Genomic DNA, 22,490 nt, shown 5'->3' on the forward strand with positions numbered 1-22,490 from the left:
AGGAAGAAAAGCTCCTGCTGACTATGTTGTGAAGAAGGCCCTTGCGGTCTAGGGAAACTCTTCAAGTGACTCAGAAGAGAGAACATCCTAAAGATGCCTCCATGCTTGCAGTTAAAGATAATGAGGATATGATTGATGCAATGTTTGCCTTCATGGCAAAATCTGATGATGAGGAAGCTAAATAAGAGGTAACTCTTTCTGACCTTAAACAGAACTTGCATGTTTATTCTATTAAGAGGTTGAGGAATCCAGCAGATGTATTGATTGACTCAATCACTGAGCTGACCACTGAAAAGGATGTGATAAATAACAGTCTAGTTTTTTTTAATGATGAAAAATTAGCCTTGGTTTCTCAAATTTCTGAAATAGAAGTACAAATGATGGGCTTGGAATTTAAAAATCTAGAACTCAAGGAAAAATTAATGAAGTTGAGTAAGAATAGTCTCAGAGGAAAAGGTGAAGCTAGCAACTCACAACTTTGACCTAGAAACTAGGTTGAATACTGCTGAAATGAAACTAGCCATGGCTCTAAAGAGAAATGATCAGTTAGAAAGGGACATGGCCCATGTCAAAGAAGAACTGAACAAATCTCTCAAATGGACCACTTCTTCTAAATTGCTTGTCAATCTTACCAATTAGGGTCAAAATGATGGGAAGGGTTTAGGAAGTTTAAACATAAGTCCTTCCTATAACCCTCACAGAAAATATGTGTCAGTGTTTGACAATCTTATGTGTCTTCATTGTGATCGTAATGGTCATCTGAAGAAGGACTGTCCAACATGGAAAAGAAGCCAAGAAAGTTTCTCAAATTATTTCAAACAGAAAGCATTACAAAACAAGGGACCTGGTCCTAGTTTTGGCTTTGTTCATAATATGAGAAAGACCATATTTCCATACCGGATGAGAAACTCTCTTATTATGCCTCTATCTGCTTACTGGGGACTCAAACTAAAATGGGTTTCTAAATCTAACAAGTAATCTTTGTTGCAGGGGAGTGTTGGGAGTAGCAGTCAGTGTTGGTTCATGGACTTCCTCTCACTAAAGGCACTTTAAGGTGGAGGTGTCTCATTTGGAAATGTAAAGAAGGGATATATTTTGGGAGTTGGGAGAATTGGAAAATCTCTTGAGCACTCTATTGAGAATGTATACTATGTGAATGGATTGAAATACAGACTTCTCAGTGTCTCACAAATATGTGATAAAGGTAATGAGGTTAGATTTTTATCAGAACTGTGTATTGTTACATATCTGACTTCAAAGGAAGCGATCTTAAATGTAAGAAGGTGCAAGAATATGTATGTTGCTGATCTGGATACTTCCCAGGAGTTGATCTTACTTGTTTTAGTGTACAAAGTGAGAATGTTGACTTGTGCCACATAAGACTTGGTCATGTGAGCTTATCTCTGTTAAACAAACTTGTTTCTAGAGACCTAGTCCGTGGATTACCAAAGCTAAGATTTAGTGATTATAAAGTGTGCTATGCATGTGTCAAAGGAAAGCAGATCAAAACATCTTTCAAATCAAAGAAGCAAGTGAGTTCAACAAGACCTCTTGAGTTAATTCACATGGATCAGTGTGGTCTTGTGAAGATTCAAAGTAGAGGTGGAAAGAAGTATATACTTGTAATTGTGCATGATTATTCAAGGTTCACTTGGACTATGTTTCAAAGGTCCAAAGATGAAACTTATGACGTGCTGATGATATTTGTCAAAATGACCCAGACTAAGTTGAACTACACAATTGCAGAGATCTGGTCTGATCATGGGACTGAGTTTGAAAATGGCAAGCTTGATAATTTTTGTGCTGAAAATTGCATTCATCATAACTTTTCAGCTGCAAGAACTCCTCAACATATGGTGTAGTTGAGAGGAAGAATAGAACTCTCGTTGATATTGCCAGAACTATGCTTATTAATTCAAATCTTCCAAAAAAATTCTAGGTTGAAGCAGTTAACGCAACTTGTTATTTGACTAACATGTGTTTGATCTAGTCAATTTTAAATATAACTGCTTATGAGCTACTCAACAATAGAAATCCTAAATTGAGTTACTTAAGGGCTTGGATGCAATTTTTTTGTGTTGAACAATGGGAAAGATGATCTAGGAAAATGTGATCCTAGAATTGATGAAGGAGTGTTTGTGGGATATTCCTCTTCAAGTAAAGCTTACAGAATTCACAATAAGAGGACACTGTGCATTGAAGAAAGTGTTCATGTGATAATTGATGAAACTGGTGACATCAAAGATCTAAAGAACAAAGATGACGATGAGCTGGAAGAATTACTTTAGAGTCAGAGAGATAGTCTGAATCAGTCACAAGCTGAATGAACTCAAGATCCAATTACTGTTGATTCAATTAGAGAATTTAATGAGTATGTTGAACCTGAAGAGAGACCTGGCCTGTTTGACAATGCTGAACCTGAGGATGCAGTTCAACCTGAGGAAGAAGATTCTGGAAATAAAGAAGATGAAGCAAGATCAAACCCAACCTTTGACAACCAAGTCAGGGTGGAAACACAAATCCTCGCATCCTCTTGATAATCTTATTTCTCCTTTGAATTCTGGAATGCATACTAGGTCCAAAACTAGAAATCTAGTTGCATTCTCAGCATTCGTATCGCATATTGAGCCCCAAAATATCAAGGAAGCCTTGAAAGATGTTGATTGGGTGAATTCCATGCAAAATGAACTTCATCAATTTGAACGAAATAAGTATGGCACCTGGTCCCTAGGCGCCCTGATAGAACTGTAACAGGGACAAGATGGGTCTTCAGGTACAAGATGGATGAACATGGTATTATTACAAGAAATAAATCAAGGCTGGTGGTGTAGGGATATAACCAAGAAGAAGGCATTGACTATGATGAAACTTTTACCCCTGTGGCAAGGATGGAAGCTATCAGAATACTCATTGCTTTTGCAGCTTTCATGGAATTCAAATTGTATCAAATGGATGTAAAAAGTGCATTTCTGAATGGTTACTTGAAGGAAGAGGTTTATGTATAGCAACCCCCTGGTTTTGAAGATGTTGACTGTCCAAATCATGTGTTTAAATTGGACAAGGCTCTTTATGGTCTGAAACAGGCCCCTAGAGCTTGGTATGAAAGGTTGTGTAAGAGCCTGTTTGGATGGGCTTTTAAGCTGGTCAAACTGGCTTAAAAGCCAGTTTTTGACTTATTAGAGTGTTTGACAATTATCAAAGTGACTTATTTTAAGTCAAAAATGACTTATTTTAAGCCAAAAGCTAAAAGCTAGGGGAGGGGAGCTTTTTTTTTTTTAACCTAAAAGCCCTTTTATGTTGACCAAGTATATTACCTTTTTGCCCTTAATTCTTTTATACAATTTCCAAATTGCCCATATTGAATTATTATTATTATTATTATTATTATTATTATTATTATTTCTGAAATATGAATTTATATTCCTCTTATAAGGTGGTAAAGAAATATGTGAATGATAGAAAAATATTATTACTTATGGATGTAAAACATAAATTAATTTTGTTTTAATTTTTTTTTTAAGTATAAAAACCTTAAATTAATCAACTTTTTATCATGTTAACAGCTTAAAGGGTATTTCAGACATTTTGATAAAAAAAATTGTTTACCAGCACTTATTTGCCAAACACATCAACAACTTTTTTTTCAACTGCAGCACTTTTATCCAAACACATAACTACTTATTTTAAAAATAAGTTCCAGCACTTTAAAAAGTTACTTTTTAAAAGTTGCTTTTTTTAAGTCAATCCAAACGGGCTCTAAGTTCCTTCTGGAAAATCATTTCAAAAGAGGAAAAATTGACAATACTCTCTTCTTGACGACATGAGGTAAATAATTGCTCATTATCAAAGTGTATGTAGATGATATTATCATTGGAGCAATGTATGAAGTCATGTGTGAGGAATTTGCCTCACTAATGGGAAGTGAATTTGAAATGAGTATGATGAGAGAATTGAGTTTCTTCCTGGGGTTGCAAATCAGGCAAACATCAGATGGTTCTTCTATTTGTCAAGAAAAGTACATTAAGGAGCTATTGAAAAAATTTCATATGATAGATCAAAGCCTATTGATACTACCATGGGAACAAACTCAAAGTTGGATGCAGATGAACAGGGTCCTATGGTGAATGAAACTATGTATAGAGGCATTATTGGTTCAATGCTATACTTGATAGCAAGTAGACCTGATATTGTGTTCAGTGTGGGTATGTGTGCTAGGTTTCAAGCTTGACCCAAAGAGTCTCATTTGAAAGCTGCCAAACGAATCTTAAGGTATCTAAAGAAGACAAGGATCTGGTCATATTCTATCCTTCAGGAGACTCGTTTGAACTGGTGGGATATGCAGATTATGCAGGGTATCAAGTTGATAGAAAGAGCACCTGAGGAATGTCTCACTTTTTGGGGTCTTCACTCATCTCCTGGGGAACCAAGAAGAAAAATTCAGTGGCTCTTTCTACAGCTGAAGCAGAATATGTAGCAGCTGCATCCTGTTGTGCTCAACTTCTGTGGATAAAACAACAGGTTGAAGACTTTGGAGTGATCACTCATACTATCCCACTCTTGTGTGATAACACAAGTGCACTCAATATGGCAAAGAATCTTGTTCAACATAAAAGTACTAAGCGCATTGATGTAAGACATCACTTTTTGAGGGATAATGTAGAAAAGGGAAACATCTGTATGCAGTTTTGTAAGGCTGAAGATCAAATTGCTAACATCTTCACCAATGCTTTGAGCAAGGACTAGTTTTAGAAAAATAGATTGAGGTTAGGAATGCTGAAGCTAGACTGAATTGATTCCATCAGAAGCATCCAAACCTCATTGGCTATTATTAGGAGGCAGGTATCCTTGTTATTTGTAATGCTTGTTTTGGTAAAATCAATCGCATACCTTCTGCAGGTATACACTCATAATGATTTGCAGGAATAAAGAAAGGACAAGACAATTCAGAGATAAGATTCTTCAAATTGTAGAGATGGACCTGGTTCTATCTCAAAGGATAGCACTCTTTACATTATATTTAAACTGCTAATGAGAAGCGTTGTGACTGCCACGTGACAGTCATCCCTCTTCTAACTGTTTTCCTATCACTTTAATTCCAAGCGACCCATCCGTTCAAGGGACCTGACATACCTCTTCATCTATTTTTATACTCTCGCCCCCCATCTCTTTTCAAAAAAATTCAAACTCTTCTCTCAAATCTTTCCAGAAACCCTAACTTTTGTTCTCTTCTTTTTCTCTTTCTCTCTCTTCAAAATGTCTCAAACTCCATCTTATTCCCAAAAAATGATGGATGTTCTAAATGAAATAGACCTTGTTGCCTTTGTCTCCCCCTCCAGTAACCCTATCTCAACCATTTTTTTGGTTAAAGATTCCCAAACCCCAACCTCTGAAATCTTTCCTAATTCTGCTGACAAAGCCCCTCCGGTGTACTCCCCTTCTCTAGATCTAAATGAACCCTAAAATACCTCTCCTGATGAGGCTGTGTTGTCCATAGTGGGTCAAGAAAGTGAATCCCCTTAACTTCATCTCAACCATGTCTCATCTCCTCTATTTTATCTGAGCTTCTCTTTTAGGGAGACCTTCTTGAAGAAAAGAACTCTAAGTCGAACATTTTGGCTGCTAGTGAGGAATTAGTTTTGGAAAGTCTCACCGAAATGAGGGAAGGCACAAGGACTCCAATTTTTGAGGAAGAAGACAGAATTCGAGGCTCATCTAGAGACCTCTGAACCAGAGTTTGACAAAACCCAAAAACTGTTCCACCCTCTACTATTGTAGATGACGAAGATGATGAGGATGATCTTCCCCTACGCTGGGCCGTGCAAAGAAGGATGGTGCCTATCTCTAGCAAGGCAAAAGAGAAAGTAACTGAAGAGACATCTACAAAGAAAAGCCCTCATCCTACTATGGTTTCAACAAGGAAGTTAAGGAGTGATGCAATTAGGCAAATAAGGCAAGCACAACTGAGAACAGGAAAACAAGAAAGATTGCAGTAGAAGAGAACCTGGTCCACAAGAGGTAGTGGTTGAAGTATCAAATGACAAGGATGAAAGTGAAACTGAATTAGAAAGACATCATTTCTGCAGTTGAAAAAAGGAGAAAAAAGACATTAGGAAAGCAAAAACCCAAAACAAGGAGAGCTTCAGTCAGAAAAGAAGTTGACTCGAAGAAAGGAGAGAAAAAGGAGCAAGGGAGGAAGAGAGTGAAGGAGACCACTAAAAGAAAAAGAGAAGTGTCACCTAACACTGAGGAAATTTTTGCAGAATCTGAGTTCAAGTTTGAGAAGGGACCAGGTTCAAGGGATAAAAAGAGGAAGGTAGAGAAGAAGGCAACTAGGGAGGAGATAATTGGCATTTGAGAAAACAGAAGGTTCTAAATGGAAGAGTGTTTGATCGTGAGATAATTACCAAGCCAGGAATGAGCAATCTGGTTGATTCTGTGGAAATCCAAGGATGGACTCACTTGTTCATAGATCTTATTCCAGTGTTGCATAAAAATCAGGTAAGGGACTTTTACTATAATGCTGAATTCACAGAAGATGGGAGTCTCAATACACAAGTAGGTGATAGAATTTTTCACTTGAATGAGGAGAGGTTGGGAGAGATTCTAGGTGTACCCCCGGAAGGGATTAGGTTTGTGGTTGGACAATCGTGCTCTAAAAGGTTTGTTCAAAAATATGGAAAACTCCCAAAGTTAAATTGTGTTGGAATTCCCAAAAAGCTTCTGAAGGGGGAATATCAATTACTTTTCGAGTTGGTGAATAAAGTTCTTCTTCCTAGAACTGAGAAGCGAACAGTTGCTTCTGCGGGTGACATGTTTCTAATGGAAGCACTGAGCAAGTTTGACTCCATCAACCTTCCATCCATCATGCTCGAGCATATGCACAAGACTCTTATAGAGCAAAAAGGGAAACATGGCATGGATTATGGCTACTTCTTAACAAGAGTGTTCAAATGTATGGAGATTCCTCTTGAAGCAGGTGTGAGAGGAACAATAAAACAATCTTTCTCCATGAACACCCTTGTTGAGTGTGAGTGTATGGAAGGAAATACATGGTACATGAGCAAAATGACTGAGTTGGTGGTAGAACAGAGTCAGTTGAGGCATGAACTAGAGGAAATGACAACATTATTGAGCCATAAAGATGCAGAGATAGTTGTGCTGAAGGCACAATTGGTAAATGCTCAAACTGAGGGACCAGGTTCGGCTGAAGTCGCAGAAGTGATGGCCAAAAATGAAAGCCTCGTGACATAAAATTCTAAACTCAAGGAAAAGTTAATTAAGACTCATGACAATGCAGATGCTCGACTAACTCTTATCCTTCAATCCATCGCCCAATAGCCTCCTCCTTCCTAATTCTTATTTGGTCCTACCTATCCATCTTCCCTTTATCTTTTTCTTTATGTGGGCATTGTCTCGTTGTTCTCTTAGGAGTTTGTTTATAATATTTTTAATGTTATCTTATATGCAATGAAATGAATTCCCTGTTTTTTGTTGAATGGCCTTTCTTAATTTTCTGCTTTTCATTTATGTTTGTGTTGCCAAATGGACATGGTTTTACCATACTTGCTTACTCTTAATTCTGGCTTACTGCCTTTTCTTTTTTATGATGCCAAACGGGGGAATAATGGTATGCTTAGGATAGAAATTTGACCTGTTTCACTAGGGATTGGGGATAGGTACCTGGTACCTGATGCGGTTGACAAGGGGAAGAAGTGGGTAGGAGAAGAGAAGTTTGTCATCATCAAAAAGGAGGGAAATGTTAATATGTAGTTTTGATGATTTGACAAACCATGGGATCTGATAGGGGACCTGATCCCATATGAGAATGGTGCTCTTGTACGAGAAAAGGACAGCTGGAAAAAGTACTCTACACACTCTGATATCTGTAGGAGGTGGTGCACGTCTGGTGCAGAGCGACAGGGCTGTATGCCAATAGTATTGCTTCTAGGGTTTTGTGTCCATCATATATAAGCTTCATATCAATGGATGCAACCTAGTTTTTGCATCCCAAAAGCTGGAAATACAGCAAAAGTCATTCTCTCCAGAAATATTCTCTTAAAGAACAACAAGGGACCTGATAGAGTTGTCATTGTTCTTAGTTGTTGTAGGTTTATATTTCCGTGATTATCCTTGTAGATCTATTCCTGTGTTATAAAGGAATTAGATTAAGCTAGAGTTAGCTATGGTGAGTTAGTGAAGTCTAAATTGATTAGAGTTAGTTGATTTAGTGGGCAACAGAGTTGTTGCTTTGGAGCTTGTTTGTAACAGAGTTGTTACAGTAAGGGGGGAGGAATTTAGTGTTAAATTCCTAGATTGCAAGAGCTTTTAATCTGAATCTTTTCTCCTTAATGAGAATGGAGTTGGGTTGAAATCATGTGAGTACAGGTCGTGGTTTTCTCCTCCCTTGAGCAAGAGGGTTTCCACGTAAACTGATTGTGTCTTTTATTTTAACGCATTTATTCAAGTTACTGTTCATTCTGAGTCAAGGGACCTGGTCCATTGACATGTAGTGGACGTATACATTCTAAGATAGACCAAGACCAGAGCCTAAACCGAAGTCAAGAAACTGGCTGATTTTCATTTGGCAATGGTTATTGTCACTCTTTTATATGTCTTCTAGTGCACCAGTCTTCCAATAGAATTTTGAATACTACCTGTAAGATTGTAGGAACCACTGTCGAGTAGATTCAAATTCACCAAGTTTGAGATCTCTCTTGGTATGCTTCCACCAATTCTGTTTCCGAAGAAGAGTAAGCATTGTAACTGACTAGAAAGGCTACCTACTGAATGGGGTAATGTACCTCTCGTAAATGTTGTTTTTGATATTGAAGTGCATAGTTTTTTCTTCTTTTTTTTGTAAATATTAAGCCATCAGTATCACAGCTTAGAGCACAATGAAGTAAACTTTTCAGTTGTTCTTATAGTAATATTTCTCTCCTGCTAACTACAACTAACACAATGAGGGCAAAGTGAGTATGCATAGATGATGCTTGTTATAAGCTACAAATGAAATTCACTGTACATTTATAGGCCAGGGTTCGAGTTGTAGAAGTACCACTATACTTGTATTAGGATAAACTATCTACATCACACCTCTTGAATGTGATCTTTCCCTGGACTTGAGCTACTTTTTTATTCATTTATAGAATTGGCCACAGTATATATAGTAACTCTTTTAGATTAAGCTTTAGAAAGATAAAGCACAATTTTATTTTTCAGGCAATGTTTTGGAAACAGGGAATTGGAGTTGTGAGGCTTTTTTGTGGTAAAAATTGTTAATTAGACTAGAAGTCGTTATATCCTTTGAACAAAACTGATATACATAAACTCATAATAAAGGTTGTTACAAGATATATTAAGTGTCTTATTTCCTTACAACTCAGATAAAATCAGTGGTACTTCTTCCAATCGATTTGTGATTCATATATAGAGTCATCAACTGGTATATGACAACAATAGTATGCTTGTTTTTCTTTTGCAAAGGAGAAAATTGAAGAAATCCAAAGTCAAAGGACAGAAAGTATTGTCGAAGTTTCACCTAATGATGCACTTGGTATAGTACTCGGTCCCGAACATCCAGGCCGTGTTTAAGGGTTAGGCTTGGGTGTTTTTCCAGCTATGGCATTCAAACGAACATCTAGGAGATTTAATCATGTTAATGTGAGTTCATCTAGCACTAGCGCTCCAACTCCGGAGTGGCAGCAAGAGATGACGAGTATGAAATTACAACTAAATGTGCTACTTAGCTTATATCAAAGAAACATAGGGAAATATCCTTGAAGAGTTTGCTCACTTATTTCCACCTCCTCCACAGGTATGCCCATTATAAATATTTATATTTTCCCTTATTTGCTCTACTGTTGAAGCTTAATATCTTGCTGAAGAGACATTTTTTAGTATTGGATAGAGGTAAGAGGTCGATCTAGAACTTGAAAATAATTTGAATTTTGATAGTAGGTGGAAATCTGAAATCTTTTGGTTGTATGGTAGAAAAATGCAGCTATTGAAAATTGCAGCTTCCTATATGTTTCTGGTAGAAAAATAATTGTTTTAAAGTATTAGAATTATCTGTTGGAACTTAAATAGACAAAAGAAAGCAATGAAGCAATAGTTTAGCAAAAGAGCAATGACATATTTAAAGACAAAAAATAATGATCCAGAATGTAGCCAAAATGTTTCAAATGCAACGAGAGGAAACTATTAAAACTTTAGTTAAGGTTGATAGCACAGAGTTAACGTAGTTTGATTTATTATTGTCTATTTTCTTCTTTGTTTATTACTTCATATGTTGTCCCAAAATAAGTGTGGTTTTATGTTGTGGGGCTTGAACAATCTTCTGTTAGCATATATTTAAAAGTTTGAGATGTATACTTCTCACACGGTTATTTTTTCAGGCATCAAATATAGGAAGTGGTACTCAACAGATACCAATCGGACCAACCGTCGATTAGAAAGCTTGAAATGGGAGTAACAACGATGATGGATCAAGCACCAACAGAAATCAGTTTTAGTACTCTTTTTTTTTTTTTTGGGATATTCTTGTTGAATGATACTTTGAAATTAATAATTTGATGGTGTAATTTTGAACTGTCAAACAATACTTTAAAACATTAGTATTTTGATGATGTAATTTTGTGTAATTTTGAAGTACTTTTATTTTATATAATGAATATTTTGTTTGATCTTTTATGTTCGTGTTAAAATTACTAATCATAGGAGTTTAAATGTATAGAGTGCAATAAATTGGAAGTGAATGTGGATTGACCAAATTGAAAAAAAATAATTCTTGCAATAAAATTCTGCCGTCACAAAAAAACATTAGGACATTTTTAAAAAAGCCAAAAACGCCGTAAATGATGCATGATTTTCTCATAATTACGGCGGTTTTAACTGTCACTTTATACAACAAGAAATGCCGCATTAACAAAAGAATATTACGACAGTTAACTATGTAATATTGCGGCGGTTTTATAAAAACCGTCGTGATACATTTATGATAGACGAGATTACAAGATTTTTACAAAACGTCGTTATGGTGCGTTGTGACGATTTGAAATCGTCGTATTACATCTAAAAAACCGCTCCAATAACCCTTTTTTTTGGAGTGACAATTAATACAATTATATTTGATGAAAATTGTGTGGAGTTATAAAATAGAACATAACTATTCATCATCTTCTTCATAATGTGAAAGCTATTGGAATTACTAATTAATACCTCTTTAATTTATGATAAGCATGTAAAAATCATATTTAGTTCAAATTAAATATTTAGTCATCCTAAAAATTGATATTCTTTTTATTTTTCACAAATATTAAATTTAATATTGTTTATATATAACATTCACAAAAATAAGGTGGATTCAATTAAAATAATGAGATCTAAAATAATATATATAGTAATGTGTAACATCCGGCAATTTGAAATAACTATGGAAAAGCTTGAAATTTGGAAATAGTCATTTTTGGAAAAATTTAAAATCTGGAAATTTGGTTAAGTGTGGGAAAATCAGTAAGTTTTGTCCAACTTTGAGCAGTCATAACTCCTAGCTTAGGATGATTTAGGAGTAGTTCCAGTTATGTTTAGAAAACCCTTGGAATGATCTTTCCAACGCCGCCAAGTTTGCTCGATTCCGAGTTCGTATGAGCGAGTTATGCCCTTTGGAAGTTGGGCAGTTGGCAAGGAATCCGTCCGGAAATTTTAAGGGCATTTTGGTCTTTTCCCTAGCCATTTCTTTTGGGATTATATTGTGTGTTAGGCTGATGTTGGATCATTTTTGTCCCATTTTAAAAGAGAAAGAGCTAGGGTTCTTGAGAGTGAAGAGGAGAAGAAGAGAAGAAGAGGAGAAAGGGAAGATCAAGCAAAGATTCGTCAAGATCATCGTGGATTTTCGTCAGGGGTGATCCCTACCAAGGTATGTGAGTTCATAGTGATGGGTTGATCCTTTCTCCCACACACCAAGATCATTTTCATTAGTGAGAAAGATTGGATATGTTGTTGAAGTTGTTGGGTTGTGTTATTGATGTTGTTGATTGTGTTGTTGAAGTTATTGTTGGTTGTGGGACATGATTTGGTTGTGTGTTTGAAGTTAAATCTCTTGTATGTTGAGGGATTTTATGATCCTTAGTGGTTGGGATTAGAACCCTTGAAGTTAGGGTGGTTTAGAGTTGAAGAAAAGAGGGAGAAAAGTCGGGTTTTCTGGGGAAGGGGCTGGCGCGTCGCGCCTGCCAGCGTGCCCCAAAGGGGACTCTGAGGTCCAGCCCTTGGGGCGGCGTGCCTCTCAGAGCGCCAGCAGGTGCCATCTGAGCTTCGAGGGCTGGCGCTCCGCGCCTTGCAAAGCGCCAAGGACGCCATGTTCTCCCTTTCTTTCCACACTTTCTCATGCATGTTCCTAGGTGTTATACCTATGTTCCCTAGTTGTTTCCAACACCCCAAAGTATTTCTAAACATCCCAAACTCATCTAAATACGTGTGATCATACACCTTGAATCCATAGTTCAATTCAAGGCAAGTTAGTATCAAGTTAAAGAGAAGTTAGAGTCAAGTCAAGCAAAGTTAAGAAGATAGTTCAAGTAAGTTTTCAAAGTTGTTCAAGAGTCTTTATTGAACGTTTTCACTTCATTCTAAGGCTCAAGTTGCAAGTCAAGTAAAGAGTAAAGAGTCAAGAGTTCCAAGTTGAGTTCATTTCTCAAAGTTATTAGGGAACTATGTATTCCCAAAGAAGTTTTAAAGAAATATTTTTACATTTAAACAAGGTTGGAAACTGAGATTTCCAAAGAGCCTTCGGGCTAGTTTTTGAGTGGTTATCTCATATCAGCAGGAAGAAATATGTTTTAAAAACATAAGAGCTAGTACATTTTTTTTGGGAGTAGTATCGAGCACCGAATCGGGTGAGCGTTCAAAGAACCCACAGCCCCCATAGAACCATGTTAGCCACCATGGGTAGAAAAGGATCATACTTTTTAGATGAATCCTTTTCCAGATAGACTAGTGGATCCATTAGGCAGTTCAGGTCTTATACCTTTGGCTGGGTATAAGATGCTCTGGCAGTGTGAGGTCGATCGCTGTATCATCACTATAGCTCTCATGTGATGGTTGTCGGTTAGAGAAACTCCCACAGCAGTTATTGTATTTTCATACACAGAAAGTATTGTATTTTACATACATCAGTTCATTTGTATTTCTATATACATCTCAGGCTTATTGTATCTTTGTATACACACAGAGTTTATAGCATGTTTAAAACAGTCTTTCTTTATATCACACTTGTTTTAAAATTTGTCTTATATTGAAAAAAGTCAATCAGGTTGAGTTGAGTTGAGCCAGGTAAGCTATTTCAGTTTCTTCCAGATTTCCTTCTAGCCTTTGTTACTTAGTTTCCAGCTCGCATACTCGTACAATCCATGTATTGATGCCAGTTGGCCTGCATCTTATGTCGATGCAGATACAGGTACCCCAGATCAGCATCCTGCACGTCGTTGATCCAGCTGAGCACTCCAGAGTCAGTGGTGAGCCTCCTTGCTTTCCGGAGGACTCAATTATTTTGTGTACTTAGTTTTGTTCTATTAGGATGTTGCGGGGTCTGTCCCAACATCCATCTCAGTATTTTAGAGGCTTCATAGACAGTCAGTCAGTTAGTTTTGAGTCTCTTATCTATGTATATATGTAAATATTCTATTTTGAGACCCAAGGTGCCTTGTTGGCCAGATTTGTATTAGTTAAGTTGTCTTATGACTTTGCTTTGCATGAAGTTATTCTGTTGAGTTAGGTTTCCGCTGAGTTAAGAAAGTCAGGCAAAGGGTTCGCTTGGGGCCAGCAATGGTCTCCGAGTGCCGGTCCCGCCCAGGGTGTAGACTCGGGGCGTGACATAATGTCACGAGAATTTTTTTCTACATATTTAATAATAAATGAATGTAAATAGCTTTGATAAAAATTAACCAAATATAAAAGAATAAATATATAATAGAATCTACAAACAGATCATAATATATGTGTGCTTCTATAGATTTTCTTTCATTCAACATCTCTTCAACCTTGAAAAATGACAATGGTTAATGACTACAAGACAAATATCAAATGATACAAGAAGCAAAAGTGAAGTAATATCAAAATTAAACAATCAAGAGATACAATAATGATATGTGACTAATTTTAAGAAAATCGCTTACCGTCAAGTTGTTGATGTGTATGTGTATATACATATACCAACAATTAGAGTCATGTGGTTCTTCATTATTCCTCACACCTTGATAATGAAGCTGATGACAATTCGTTCATATCATTAGCATCGTCATGGTTCATTACCTTAATGAAACAAGCAAAATTAAAGTTATATAGAAATTCAAAAGTCATGCTGAAAAAAAAGGCATACAATTAACTCTTGGGTTCTTCACCATACATGCACTTGCATTTAATTTGTAATTACTTCTAGGAAGTTGAATCATCTAATTCTAATGCCAAGGAAAGTATATACAAGTTACTTTACTTCTTTTGACTAATTCATTATACAATATAATTATTTAATTCTCATGCTAACAATAACTCATAATCTAAAAAATAATTAAAATATTATTACTTAATATTTAATTAATTAGGTTGTTAAAATATTTTAATTAACAACAAGGGCAAAACTGTAATCTAACTTTGAAGACAAAACCTTCCCACTTAAAATAATATATATGCTATGATGATGATGATATATGACATGATGATAAATATAACTTTGTAAGTAGTGTAATTTATGTCCTAGAAATTAAAATAGAACTTCAATAAATGAAAGGGCAAATACGAAAAGAATTTTAAATATCTATCTTGAACTTTGAACAATTCAGTTATTTTGAACACTGAAAAAAAATTCACTTAATATGAAATAAAAAAATATAATATACCATAATTTTTTTAAAAAGAAAAAACCATATTGTTATGGAGAATAATTGTTATACCATAATGTATTTCTCCTTTTTCATTAGTTTGCAGCTGCCCCACGTTGTCTCTCTGTTTCTTCTTTATCATTTACTTGACATTATTAGGAGACTTGGCCGTGGACTCCAGCTACCACTTAAAGAGCCAATTTACTACCGTATCGGATGGGGTTCGATCGAACCCACTGACTTTTTCGTAGATTCATATTTGTATAAAAAATATGAAATAAAATGTATATATTTATTTCCTGCGAACCCTCAAACACAATGAAACAATTGGTCCAACGGTATTTGCGCACCCAGTAAATTCATATGTACGTGGGTTTATATAAAAAAAAAAAAATTAAAAAATCTGTAAATGTAAAAAATAGGAAAAAAGTATTCCACAGTTTATTTTTGGGATAATTTCATATGTAGGCGGGTTTATATAAAAAAAAAAATTAAATCTGTAAGTGTAAAAAATAATTTTTAAAACTGTAAATCTAAAAAATAGGAAAAAAGAATTGTGATAATTTCATATGTACGTGGATTTATATTAAAAAAAAATAAAAAATCTGTAAATGTAAAAAATAGGAAAAAGGTATTTGTGTTGTACTCTAATACAACATCCTAATCGGATATTCAAAAAAGTTTAAACCCAATTTCTTTTCTTTTTTTCTAAGGTTGATCTAATTGTTACCGTCTGAAATCTGGCCTCCGGTATGTAATCTTGTCTCTCTCTTTTCATTTTTTTCTTACTTGTTTGCTTTTACATGGTATGATTATCTATTCAAAACTTGATTTTTAATCTTTTATTCTAGGGTTATCCCACATATTGATAATTTATTATATTAAAATAATTGTTGTTTGCTTTTCAAATTTAACTTTTGATTGACGGGCAGTAATGGTTCAAGATGATAGTTAAACTAGTAAAATATTTGTTTGAGGTGTCAAATTATTAGTGGTGAATTTAATAATTGTAACCTCACTTAGAACAATATTGAAGATTCTAGTAAAAATATTCAAAATTTGATGGTTGTTACTTTAGGTTAAGATCGTTGTTCTTTTTTAAAATTTAGAACCCACTGATCTGAAATCCTGGCCCCGCCTCTGTTTGTCAACACAGATGTTTGCTTGTGAAGCCCTGTTTTCACTTGCATCAGCCGTTGGGACACCCCTACAAGTTGATAAGGCAACAACGGGTAAGTCAAGGCCTAGTGTAGCTAGGGTAAAAGTGGAGGGTAATCTATTATCATCGCTTCCGGATAGAGTTAGGATGTTTTTTTAAAGATGAAAAAAATGGTGTCATTAAAAAGGTGTTGCAAAAAATTGTCTATGATAAACTGCCTTCGTACTGCACAACATGTAAACATCAAGGTCACCAGGAGGAAGAATGTAGACTGAATATGGAGGTAGAAGGTGGATTAATTGATGAAACAAAAATTAATGGGGCAAAGTTTGAAGGAGATTTGCGATCAATTTTGGATGAGAAAAAGAAAGTTCTTTCTCTTCAACAACTGGAAAAGAGGTAACATTACCAACTTCTTCCAATTCTGAAAAAAAATAGTGTGGAAAGAGTTGATGCACTAGGTCCCCTACTTGTTGCTGCAACATCTGGGAAAAAAGAAGATACATAAACTATGTTACCAGGGACACTAACTTCTAAGATTAGTGAGAAACTTGGTACGACCACAACGAGTTCTTCCACTCATGTCCATATTGATGTTGAGGCACAAAATAATGTAGATAATAACTCAAGGCAGTTGATCGTTACATCACAAGTCGCTACAGAGCAGTTATCGTCTAGATTTGTGCAAGATAGAGAGTTGGATTCAGCTAATGCAGTTGTGGTTACTAAATCAAGGCAAGACGAAGCAAAAAAGGCAACACTACCGTAGAAAAATCCAGTAATTAATGGACTTTGGTGTACCGCCCCGCAAGGAGCTACATTAAATTTCGGCAGTTTCGAGGGCGAGGCAGATTCGCGTTGCGCTTCCGCGGGTCTCAAACGGCGTGTCAAATATTTTCCAGCTTTCAGAGATGACTTGGAGAACCTTGACAAGCATGTGGCAGCCTTGACTTTCAGCCAAAATGGGCCCCAGCAAAGGGGACAAGGCTGACTTGGGGTAAGGGACACTCCACATTTTCCCACCTAATCTTTGACTTTGTAAAGACACCTTTGTAGTCCTTTCTTTTGGGAACTTGTCCCTCAACGTTTTTAGCTTTGTTTTTACATCTTTTAGAGTAGATTGTAAAGGGTTCACTTGTAAGAAGAACACTTAGAAAAAGATATCAAGAAAATTGGCACTTGCCTCCCAAAACTTGCTTCCTTATTTGCTTTCTTGTTGGCTGTTTGTGTGGACTGTTTTAGACAGATTGTTGCTACACATTTTGTGTGCTTGCTTGTGTTAGGACTTAGCTTACGAGGAGCTGTGCAAGCCCTCGTTCGCTGTCCCATGAGACCTCAGAAAATAGGCCCGTGACATTGGTCTCACATAAAAAAAAATGGTCGGCTCTAAGTCCTCAAATAATCACATTTTGCACCAAAAAGATTCTACACATGTTGAGTTTGATAGGAGTAATAGTGTCGTTGAATATACTCAGTTTGATGTGTTTCAAGATGAGAAGTTTGTACAATATGAAGGGCTACATGTTACAGATGAATTATCTGCTGAATCTGGGAATACTTTAGACTTGGACAAGCAGATTGAGAAAACAGGAAAGTTAAAACAATGTTGTCACGATGAGCATACTAATCAACAAGCTCCTGTGACACATGAAAATGAGTTCATTGTTATGGAGAAGATAGATGGCAAAGAAATCAATCCAAATATAACTACCATGTTTATTTTAGATCAAGAGGTGGCTACAAACAATTTGAATTAATCTAAGAAAAAATGAGGGGGAAAGTGCTTCAAGATGGGCAGATTTAGTTGAGGAAGAGAATCATACTCCTTCACCTAGTAGGACTAAGTTAAGCCCTCAAGCACTTGAATTTGTGCCTACAAGTAAAACAAATCCATCTATGGCAGTCATAGGTACGTCATCTAACTTGAGTGCTACAAAAATAAACGTGGATGATAGAGATATTCTTTATGACTTGGACAATGACATGTCTGATGGAGACGATGAAGATGATGAAGATGAAATGTTGGATATATGCTTTGATAAGGTGGTTAATGAAGGGGATCTTTCACCTAGACAACAAAGAAGTGGAAGCACCAAAGGCAAAAAGAAGACACATAGAAGACAACATAGTTGGGATGGTAAGGTGAGTGAGGATTTTGTTCCAAGGCACCTACCGATGCGACTAGCAAAGCAAAATCATATGACAGTGTCAACAACTTTATCAAGATCCAACAAATCCAAGAAGAAATGATGAACTATCAATTATTTTTGGACAGATTTGAAGAAGAAGACAAGAGGCAAATACTTCAGATTACTTTAGACGGGCAAACTATTTATTTTAGTTCATACATATATCAAATGAACTTTGAGGTGGCTAACTCATCTTTATTCTTAGATTTTATAATCTTGCATTACTTAAGCATCTTCATTTGTAATATCATCATAAAGAGTATTATAAAATTCTAATGATCATAGAATACCTAGTTTTCTCTAATTCTTTTTTTCGTCATGCTTGTGAATTAGTAGAGATTTGTTGTCTCTTTAGGATTAGTAGGGTAAGGTCTAGCCCTTCTTACTTGTACTTATCTCTATTTATATCTTTTAATTTATTTATTTTAAAAAATAGGATCAGGTAAGAAAAAAAAAACTTTGTAAGTAGTGTAATTTATCTCTAAGAAAATATAAAATTTCAATAAATGAAAGGGCAAAATATGGGGAAAAAAAAAATACAAACTTACCTCTTCAATTTTAAACAATTCTATTATTTATAGAAAGATGGCTGCCCCACGTTGTCTCTCTGTTTCTTCTTTATTGTTTACTTGACATTATTAGGAAACTTGGGCGTGGACTCTAGCTACCACTAAAAAGCAAAAGCAAAAGCCATTAGTATACTCATTTTTTTTGTAGCTACTGAAAAAGAGAGAAAAAATGGCTGAAATTCTTGTTACATCAGTAATCAATAAATCTATAGAAATAGCTGGAAATCTAGTGATTCAAGAAGGAACGCGTTTATATTGGTTGAAAGAGGACATCGATTGGATCCAGAGAGAAATGAGACACATTCGATCATATGTAGACAACGCAAAGGCCAAGGAAGCTGGAGGTGATTCAAGGGTGAAAAACTTATTAAAAGATATTCAACAACTTGCAGGTGATGTGGAGGATCTCTTAGATGAGTTCCTTCCAAAAATTCAACAATCCAATAAGCTCATTTGTTGCCTTAAGACGGTTAATTTTGCAGATGAGTTTGCTATGGAGATTGAGAAGATAAAAAGAAGGGTTATTGACATTGACCGTATAAGGACAACTTACAACATCATAGATACAGATAACAATAATGATGATTGTGTTCTATCGGACCGGAGAAGATTATTCCTTCATGCTGATGAAACAGAGGTCATCGGTTTGGATGACTTCAAAATGCTACAAGCCAAATTACTTGATCAAGATTTGCATTATGGAGTTGTTTCCATAGTTGGCATGCCCGGTTTGGGGAAAACAACTCTTGCCAAGAAACTTTATAGGCTCGTTCGTGATCAATTTGAGTGTTCTGGACTGATCTACGTTTCACAACAGCCAAGAGCGGGATAAATCTTACTCGACATAGCCAAACAAGTTGGACTGACGGAAAAGAAAAGGAAGGAAAATTTGGAGGACAACCTGCGATCACTCTTGAAAATAAAAAGGTATGTTATCGTCCTAGATGACATTTGGGATGTTGAAATTTGGGATGATCTGAAACTTGTCCTTCCCGAATGTGATTCAAAAGTTGGCAGTAGAATAATTATCACGTCTTGAAATAGTAATGTAGGCCGATACATAGGAGGGGAATTCTCCCTCCATGCATTGCAACCCCTAGAACAGGAGAAAAGCTTTAAACTCTTTACCAAGAAAATCTTTAATTTTGATGATAATAATAATAATTGGGCCAATGCTTCACCTGACTTGGTAAATATTGGTAGAAGTATAGTTGGGAGATGTGGAGGTATACCACTAGCCATAGTGGTGACTGCAGGCATGTTAAGGGGAAGAGAAAGAACAGAACATGCGTGGAACAGAGTACATGAGAGTATGGGCCATAAAGTTCAAGATGTATGTGCTAAGGTATTGGCTCTGAGTTACAATGATTTGCCTATTGCATCAAGGCCATGTTTCTTGTACTTCGGCCTTTACCCTGAGGACCATGAAATTCGTGCTTTTGATTTGACAAATATGTGGATTGCTGAGAAGTTGATAGTAGTAAATAGTGGTAATAGACAAGAGACTGAGGATTTGGCGGAGGATGTCCTAAATGATTTGGTTTCTAGAAACTTGATTCAACTTGCCAAAAGGACATATAATGGAAGAATTTCAAGTTGTCGCATACATGACTTGTTACATAGTTTGTGTGTGGACTTGGCTAAGGAAAGTAACTTCATTCACACCGGGCACAATGCATTTGGTGATCCCGGCAATGTTGCTAGGCTTCGAAGGATTACATTCTACTCTTCTTCCGTTCAAATCCAAAGCTTGAGAAGCTTCGTGTACTTTTCTGTTTCACAACAAACCCTTCCATATTTTCTCATCTGGCTCATTTTGACTTCAAATTATTGCACACATTGGTTGTAGTCGTGCCTCGATATCTTAAAGAAAATGTTACTATCCCAAGCAAATTTGGGAACATGACTGACTTGCTTACGCTATTTGAGATTGGAGGGGGATATTTTTGGAAAACTGCCAAATAGTATTGTCAAGCTCACACGTCTAGAGACCATAGATATTGATCGACATGGATTCATTCAACTTCCTTCTGGTGTTTGGAAGTCTAAACAATTGAGACATCTTTGTTATACAAATTATGGACGAGCATCTAACAGTTACTTTTCTATAAGCCCATTTTACCCAAACATGTACTCATTGCTTCCTAATAATCTACAAACCTTGATGTGGATACCTGATAAATTTTTTGAACCGAGATTATTGCACCGATTGATCAATTTAAGAAAACTGGGTATACGGGGAGTGTCTGATTCCACCGTTAAGATATTATCAATATTTAGCCCTGTGCCAAAGGTGCTGGACGTTCTGAAGCTCATGTTTTCCAGTGACCCGAGTGAGCAAATAAACTTGTCATCCTATCCAAATATTGTGAAGTTGCATTTGTGTGTTGACAGAACAATGGCCTTGAACTCTGAAGCATTCCCTCCAAATCTCGTCAAGCTTACTCTTGTCTACTTTATGGTAGACCGTTATCTACTGGCAGTGCTTAAGACATTGCCCAAATTAAGAAAACTTAAAATGGCTGCCTGCAGGTATAATGAAGAAAAGATGGATCTCTCGGGCGAGGCAAATGGTTATTCCGCAACTTGAAGTTTTGCATATTCATTATCCAAAGGGGTTGTCTGAAATAACGTTTACAGATGATGTCAGTATGCTTAAATTGAAAGAGCTATTACTTACAGGAGTCAATTCCCCAATTAGTTTATCGGGACGGCTTAAAAAGCCGAGTATCTGAACATCTCAATGTCTCAATAGGTCAGTTTGCTAGTATAATTATTTACGTATAATGTCCTAGATAAGGTAATCTTTTTAATGTGAGTTTAGTTCATGAACTAAACATTTCATGTCTACTTAATTGCAGGGATGCATTTAAGAGCTTTTCTGTTTAACAAACGACCCTTGCATCGTTGTACTTCATCTCTTATGGCTTCAAATTAATGCAAGTTTTGAATGGTTTGGAATATTTGCTTCATAGGAAACATGACATGCTTATGCAATTTCAAATTGGAGGGCAGAGCTCTGTTCGCGTCGTCAAGCTCAAACATGCAGAGACCTTAGATATTGGACATAGCTATATATGTTTTTGGGACTTGAAACAATAGAGGCATCTTTGTATTATAAAGTATAGTGATGTATATCAAGACATGTAGTACTACTTTTGTAGAGGCTCATTTCTTCTTACAAACTCTGCTCTGGACACACATATTAACACAATGATCTGCTAAAATAATGATGTTGTTATGTTACAGTCTTTCCAAGGAATTATTGGCTTCTGCATAGCACTCATATTATTTTGATCCAACACAAAGATCTCATCAATGTATTAGGAATGACCAGAGAATCACCAATACACATATTGTGATTTCTTGGGAATTGGATTTAAAAACAAAATCGTGCTGGGGTCTAGTTCGGTGTTTGTCGGTGACTGAGATTTTGAGTGTTTGTTTTGTAGCGGTTTCGATGGTTGTTTGGTGGCTAATGGGTTTGTCGGAAAAGAAGAGGGAATGACGTTGTGGAGGTGGGTTTGTGGTGGTGATGGGTTGGTTGTTCTTCGCCGGAGAAGACAAAGAAAATTGTGATATAAATTCAAATGAATGATATTTTCGGTGAGATTAGAGTTGAAATGGATGAGATTTAGTGATAAAGAAGATATAATTATTAGAGAATTTAATAATTAATTAGGAAGTAATTAGTGTAAAATAG

At 36.1% G+C, this 22,490-nt stretch overlaps 1 pseudogene; it reads left to right on the forward strand.

The window, feature by feature from the left end:
- The first annotated feature begins 18,879 nt into the window (after positions 1 to 18,879).
- Positions 18,880 to 22,040, forward strand: LOC125870436 (toMV resistance protein Tm-2(2)-like; annotated as a pseudogene).
- The last annotated feature ends 450 nt before the right edge of the window (positions 22,041 to 22,490 follow it).

This window comes from Solanum stenotomum, chromosome 7 (assembly GCF_019186545.1).
Source record: "Solanum stenotomum isolate F172 chromosome 7, ASM1918654v1, whole genome shotgun sequence".
NCBI classification, from domain to species: Eukaryota; Viridiplantae; Streptophyta; class Magnoliopsida; order Solanales; family Solanaceae; genus Solanum; species Solanum stenotomum.